This window comes from Bufo bufo, chromosome 1, assembly GCF_905171765.1.
Source record: "Bufo bufo chromosome 1, aBufBuf1.1, whole genome shotgun sequence".
Classification (NCBI taxonomy): Eukaryota; Metazoa; Chordata; class Amphibia; order Anura; family Bufonidae; genus Bufo; species Bufo bufo.
Genome location: NC_053389.1, coordinates 611,994,543 through 612,001,252, shown reverse-complemented (window position 1 = coordinate 612,001,252; position 6,710 = coordinate 611,994,543).

Here is a 6,710-nt window from a genome sequence, read left to right as displayed (position 1 = left end):
GCTCCGATGAGTCTCACAATACTTCGCACAACTTCATAAATTAATTTGTACTGTTAAACAATTTCCCGAACTCGGGTACCACTTGGAACCAAACCAGAGTTCAGGAAATGTTTTTTTTACAGTAAAAATTCATTTATGAAGTTATTGCGTGAAGTCTCACGAGACTTTGAAGCAATAACTTCAGCTCATCAGAGCAATACATTCTAATACTGTACGGAGCTCCTGCTCCGTACAGTATGAGAACTAAGTTTTATGCATCCCTACTTCCTGTATACGGTCTAGCAAGGTTTGATTTAGGCTAGTAATTTGACAGAAAAATTTCATTGATTACACTGAATACAATCCCTCGTCCAGAGACTAGGGGGATGCATACAGTGCCTTATCTATGTGCATAGTGTTAAGCTGGGCATATACTCAATAGATGGCTATTTCTCAACTAAGGATGCTCATGTTCTGAATGGGGGTAAGGGGACTGAAGGTCCCTCTACATGGGACTATTCAGTTCGTTCCTTCCCAGCAAGCGCCTGCTCATCAGTGGAGAAAAGCGGTGCATTTACATGCAGCGATCTCCTCCGCGGTATAGGGAGGAGTAATCACTAATGTCAACGCTCGTCCTCATACAGACTTGTTTTTTGCCGGCAGTGGAGTGCTGTTTAGGCAGCCTAATATGCTGCCGGCAAAGGATTATTTAGGTGCCTACACAAACAATCCATTTACCCGACGAACAAGCGTTTCACTCGTTCATCAGGTAATCAGTGGCATCTTTACACCGGCAGATAATTGCTAACTAGCGATAATCTGGCGGATTCTCAGCCCGTGTAAAGGGCCCTTAAGCCAGCAATCGACACCACAGGTGGCAGCTTATCTTCCTGAGAACAAAAGGATTGGTTATATTGAAATCTGACTGCCTACTCTTTCTCCCCCTCCTCCCCCCATCATGGGGGAGTTGGGAGTCCTCCATACACATTAGATGGTCATCCAGTAATTGCTATAGAGGCCAGAATGAAAACTGGAATATAAAGGTTCTTAATTTTTTTACTTGTATGCAGATAGACAAAAAAAAAAAAAACACCAGAAGAGTAATAATGAAAGAGTTAAACCATGAGTAATGAGGAGAAGAACAGCAGAAGAAGTGCTGGTTTAAAAAAATGTTGAATATTTTTCATGGGCCAACCCCTTTAAATACAGTTGGTGGAGGCTTCCAACATACCTGATGGTTTGTTCCCACAAGTAATAAAGCGGGTGCCAGACACCCCTAGTACTTGTTTTATTCTAATGTCCCTGCTGAAACTGAAAGTGTGTTTTTGGCCCAAACAACGTTCAGCCACTATATGTATAAGCTCTTGATCAACGTGTCCCTAAACCTGTTAACATTGTTTAAACTGTTAGAAATGGCCTACAAATTTTTTTTTTTTTTAAATTCTTTATTTCTATCTTGCAAAAATAACAAAATTATTGCATGTTGAATCACATACATTAGAAAATAATAGTCGGACCAAGCCGACTGACATCATGGAACATAATCCAACAATACATATACAATAACAATACCACAGTCAGTGTTTGATATTCAGCTTGCGGTGACAATAAAGCACCTTGATTCATCTGACAAAAAATCATATAGAAAAACACAAGGCCAAGAAGACATGGCCTCTGCATGAAATTAAAAGACAAATCAACAACATAAATGAAGAGGGGGGAGCACAGGACAAGGATACAAAAGGGAATAGGGGGGGGACAGAGAATTAAGGTGGAGGGAGGAGTGGAGAGTACATTGGTGTCCAGACGAGACTCTCAGGCCAGCAAATTCTGGTACTCCGTTGAGTCTTGGAAGGTGAACCAGGGGGTCCACATAGTAACAAAAGCCCTGTTACTACCTTTCATAGAGGCTGTGAGTTCCTCCATTCTTCGTATCTCTTCAACCTTCTGAATCCACATTCCCATAGAGGGAGGAGAGGCAGATTTCCACCTCGCAGGGACACAAGCTCTAGCCGCTATAACCAGGTGGCGCAAACAGGATCGCCGAAATAAGATCAACGGTAAGTCCGAGAGAAAGAGCAACAAATACTCTGGTGTGTTAGGAATAGAAAAGGGAAAAATGGAAGCCAGAGTCCCATGAACAGATTCCCAGAACGGTCTGATTTTATCATAATGCCAGAAAATATGCAGGAGAGAACCTGGGTGGGAGTCGCAGCGCCAACATAGAGGAGATGCCGACGGGAACATTCTCTGGAGACGAGTTGGGACATAATACCATCTCGATAGCAATTTGTAACTGGCCTCCTGATACTTAATGGCAATGGATGATTTATGGGTAAATTGGAAAATCCTAAGCCACTGGTCGGAGATATCCTTCTGCAAATCCTGAGCCCACTTGGCCGAATAAGAGGGGAGATAGTCCGACCCCGGCGTTACCAATGCCTTGTATATTTCTGAGAGAGAATGCCGATAAAGGCCGGAGCCGATACAAATTTTTTCAAAAGGAGTGAGTGCCCTGTCAGACCCCTGAGAGGGGGGGATAGAGGAAAGGAAGTGGTGAAGTTGTCTGGATCTCCAAGGACCTAGAGGGCAAGGGTCCATCTGTCCTAAAATTTCCGAGTAAGTGAGCCACCTACCGGAGGTTCTAAAGAATGGTGCCCGACACCTGCCGCTCAATCTCCACTGAGCAAACGGTCCCCCAGAGTTACCTGCCGGGAAGTCCGGATGTCTCAAGACAGGAAACATTGGGGAGGGTGTAGGGGAGATAGAGATCTGATGATACTTACGGAACTGAGTCAGGGTAGGACCTATGAGAGGAGAGGTCACTAGGAACCCTCCCATCAGTCCATAGCAGTAGTGCCAAAGGGGTCCGGGAAGAAAATTGCTCAATAGAGATCCATTGTTTGAACATGGTGTGTCGGGACCAGTCTACTACACGTTGAAACATTGAGGCTGCATAATACTTCCTTAGATCAGGGATCCCCAAACCCCCCTTTTCCTTTGGTACATGTAATAGGGATCTAGATATTCTTGAGCTTTTCCCCGCCCATAGAAATTTAAAGAGGTCACGATGTGCAATAGAAAAGAAGCTGGCCGGAATGTGGATTGGAAGGGTCTGGAACAGATACAACAGACGTGGAAGGACATTCATCTTAAAAATGGCACACCTGCCGAACCACGTGTAAAGGCCTTTGGACCACCTCTTAAGATCTTCTCTGATCCGACTCTAGAGGGGGGTAAAATTTCTTGGGAATAGCTCTCGTAAGTCTTTGGGGATCATCGTGCCCAAGTATTTAATGGCGCCTGCCGTCCAGCGGAAAGGCAAGGAGCCCGCCAGTTAAGCCTCAAGGGTGGGTGGAAGGCCTACAAATAATTTTTGTAATGTACATTATCAATTTTTTATTTTACTAGCAAAACAAGGCCCCAAAGTTTGGCCTTTCTGTAGTGCTCTTCACTGGAGCACATACAGAATCCGTACACCGTAGCCATGTAAGTGCTTAATGGATTCTGACTTCTACAATATGCGCCGCACTGAGCACTATACTGATAGGAGCACACATGGCTGCTCCTGCCTGTCCTCACTCTACTAGAGCTTGGCATAGCACATGGGTGTAAAAAGGAGGGTTGCAACTTTATTTTTTTATGCCCGTCATTAGTAAATGACCCCCGATTAGTGTTGAGTGAACTTTTTTTTTTTTTTTTTTTTAATCAAATTTTTATTAAAGGAGATTTCAATCAAGTACAGATAATGAATAATGTTCCATACATGTTGCTCAGTACATATATGCATGTTTATCCGTATAGCATAACATCAATAACCAATTTGCCATCTCCTCATACATTTTCTTAGTGAATAAACCCCTTCCCTTCCCCTCCCTCAACAATAAACCAAACAGTAAAAACAGAATACCTTTGGTCACAATCTATAAGCTTAGTAACAGATTTGGACTCAGTTTCAGTACCACCCTATCTCCCATCCATTTGGTCTCCTCCAAGTATCTCGTCATCTATCCTTTTGAACTGGAAAACATTAATCCAATACCAGTTTTCCCAGTGTTCCCTTCAGTTGTTCCTCCAGGTACCACTTGGTATTGAGAAAAAGGGTTATGGCTTCTTTTCTTTCAACCAATTCCAAAGAATTTTCTATAAACTGTCTCCACTTATGGAAGAACTGCTTGGTCGATTTCTCTTTATTATTCTCCGTGTCTAACCTATCCATATATAGGACATGTTTCATCGTACCTATAGCTTCATCTAATGTGGGTATGGATGGCTTTATCCAGTGCCTAAGAATAGTTTTCTTAACTGCCAATAAAAACTAAATAGACATAGTGGAAGATACAATTAAGCAGGGTGAGCTGGGGTTCTATGCCCCAGACCAATTTTATATATTTAACACGGGGCACTCCCATAATCCATGTAACAAACCTGCTTTTGGCAGGTGACATTTCGGGCACCACATTAGGTAATGTTCTGGGGCATCTCTATATGATAGGTCAAATGCGTACGTCGCCTTGTGCAATATTCTAAAGTGCATTTCCCACCAAGGTTCGCTGCAAATGGCCTCCCTCACCCTTTCCAGTCCTTCTCGTAGTTTCCCCGACAGAAGTGTCTCCCAGTTCCTCCTCCCACTTTTTGAACACCTTTTCGAGTAAACATTTTGGACCTTTTTGTATAGATCAGACAGGGATGTCTCCTGGGATCCCACCAAGTGTTCAAACCATCCCATTCTTTCTAACTCTCCCATATTTACCGATTGTGCCCTACAATATGATAATCTGTCTATGTGGTAAGAAGTGGGAGGCCGGTAGATCAAATTTAGACTGAAGATCTCGCCACGACATTATCTCAGTTCCTGAAGTGGACAAAATCTGCTTTACCATATGAATATCCTTCTCTCTCCACTGTACAAACATCTTGGATTGTCTACCCTGGGAAAAAGCTGGCAAGGTCCACAACGGCATATACGGAGTAATATACATAGGCAATTTGTATAGCTTCCTCACTAATCTCCAAGCTGTCATGGTATCCTTAATCAGACTATAGTATTTTATTCCCACTGGGGTGTCCCTGATTCTGGTATGCAGAAGGGCTACCAGATCCCAAGGATAGGCCAATTCCATTTCCGGGGAGATTGGAAAAATGTGACGTATTCATCACCCAATCTCTCACATGTAACATAGTACATAAGGCCGAAAAAAGACATTTGTCCATCCAGTTCGGCCTGTCATCCTGCAAGTTGATCCAGAGGAAGGAAAAAAAACCCTGTGAGGTAGAAGCCAATTTTCCTCTAAATAGAGACAACACATTATAATTTCTAATATTCGGTAGCTGCAGTCCTCCCTCCCACTTTGTTAGACATAATTTGTCATATGCGATATGTGGTCTCTTCCCCCTCCAGAGTAATCTTGAGAAAGCCTTTTGTAGTCTGCCAACATCTTTATGCTTTATCAATAATGGTATGGTCTGTATGGGGTAGAGCAATCTGGAAAAACTCACCATTTTCAATAGGTGTGCCCTACCAAATAAAGTTAACGGCAGTTGTGCCCATTTCTCTAGTTCCAACTCGATCTTCCGTATCAACGGGTCATAATTTAACTGGTATAGGGCGGAAACCTAGATAGGTCAGGTAAGTGTGAGCTATTTCAACCTCTGGGCCCCCCCCCCCCCCCCTTTACCACATGTCTCCCGGTCCCTAAGGTATAATAGTTGACTCTTACAGACATTTATGCGATACCCTGTAACCCTACCGTTATATAAAATGGTGTCCAGGATACTCTTGAGGTGAGCCTGTGGAGAGTTCACAAATAACAAGACATCAGCAAAGTAGATGAGCTTTACCTCTCGATTTCTTATTTTAATTCCCCTATACACCATAGACTGAATCAGGTACTGAACTAACGGCTCCAAAGCTAGGTTAAAAAGTAAAGGGGATAATGGGCAGCCCTGCCTTGTGCCCCTAAAGAGACAGAAAGGATCAGACAGAAAACCCGGAGTATTTCCCCTTGCTTGAGGATTTTTATATAGTCTCTCCAAGAATACTCTAAAGGGTCCACTCAGACCGAAGGCCTCCAGTGATCTCCTGAGCCATTCCCAGTTTACATTGTCAAAAGCCTTCTCTGCATCTATCGACAACAAGGCAGGGCTGCACTGATCATTATGACCTCCGGATAGGTAATCTTGGACAGCTAGTACCGTCCGTATGTTTGTCACCGCTGCTCTACCCTTTATAAAGTCTACCTGGTGGGGGCCTATAAGATTGGGCATATACATTGCCAACCTATTTGCCATCAACTTGGTCAATATTTTTAAATCCTGATTGATTAATGAGATTGGCCTATATGAGCTGGGTAAAGTTAAATCTTTCCCTGGTTTAGGAATGAGTTTTATGTGAGCCATGTTACCCGAGGCCATTATGTCTTTTCCTTGTAAGCACGAGTTAAAAAGGGCGGTTAAGGTTGGGGTCACCTCTGCATTCAATCTTTTATTAAATTCCGCTGATTATCCATCCGGGCCCGGCGCCTTGCCATTTTTCAATGACTTTATAGTTAGTTTGACCTCTTCCTCAGTGATCTGTTTATTTAGTTGTGATAGCATCTCTTCTGACAATTTTGGAAGATAAACTCCAGCAAGGAGTTCCTCCGCCCTAGTTGACTCATATTCCTCCTGCATATAAAGTCTGTTATTTTTTGGGGGTCCGTCAATTTTTCCCCTTTATCGTTTGTAATACA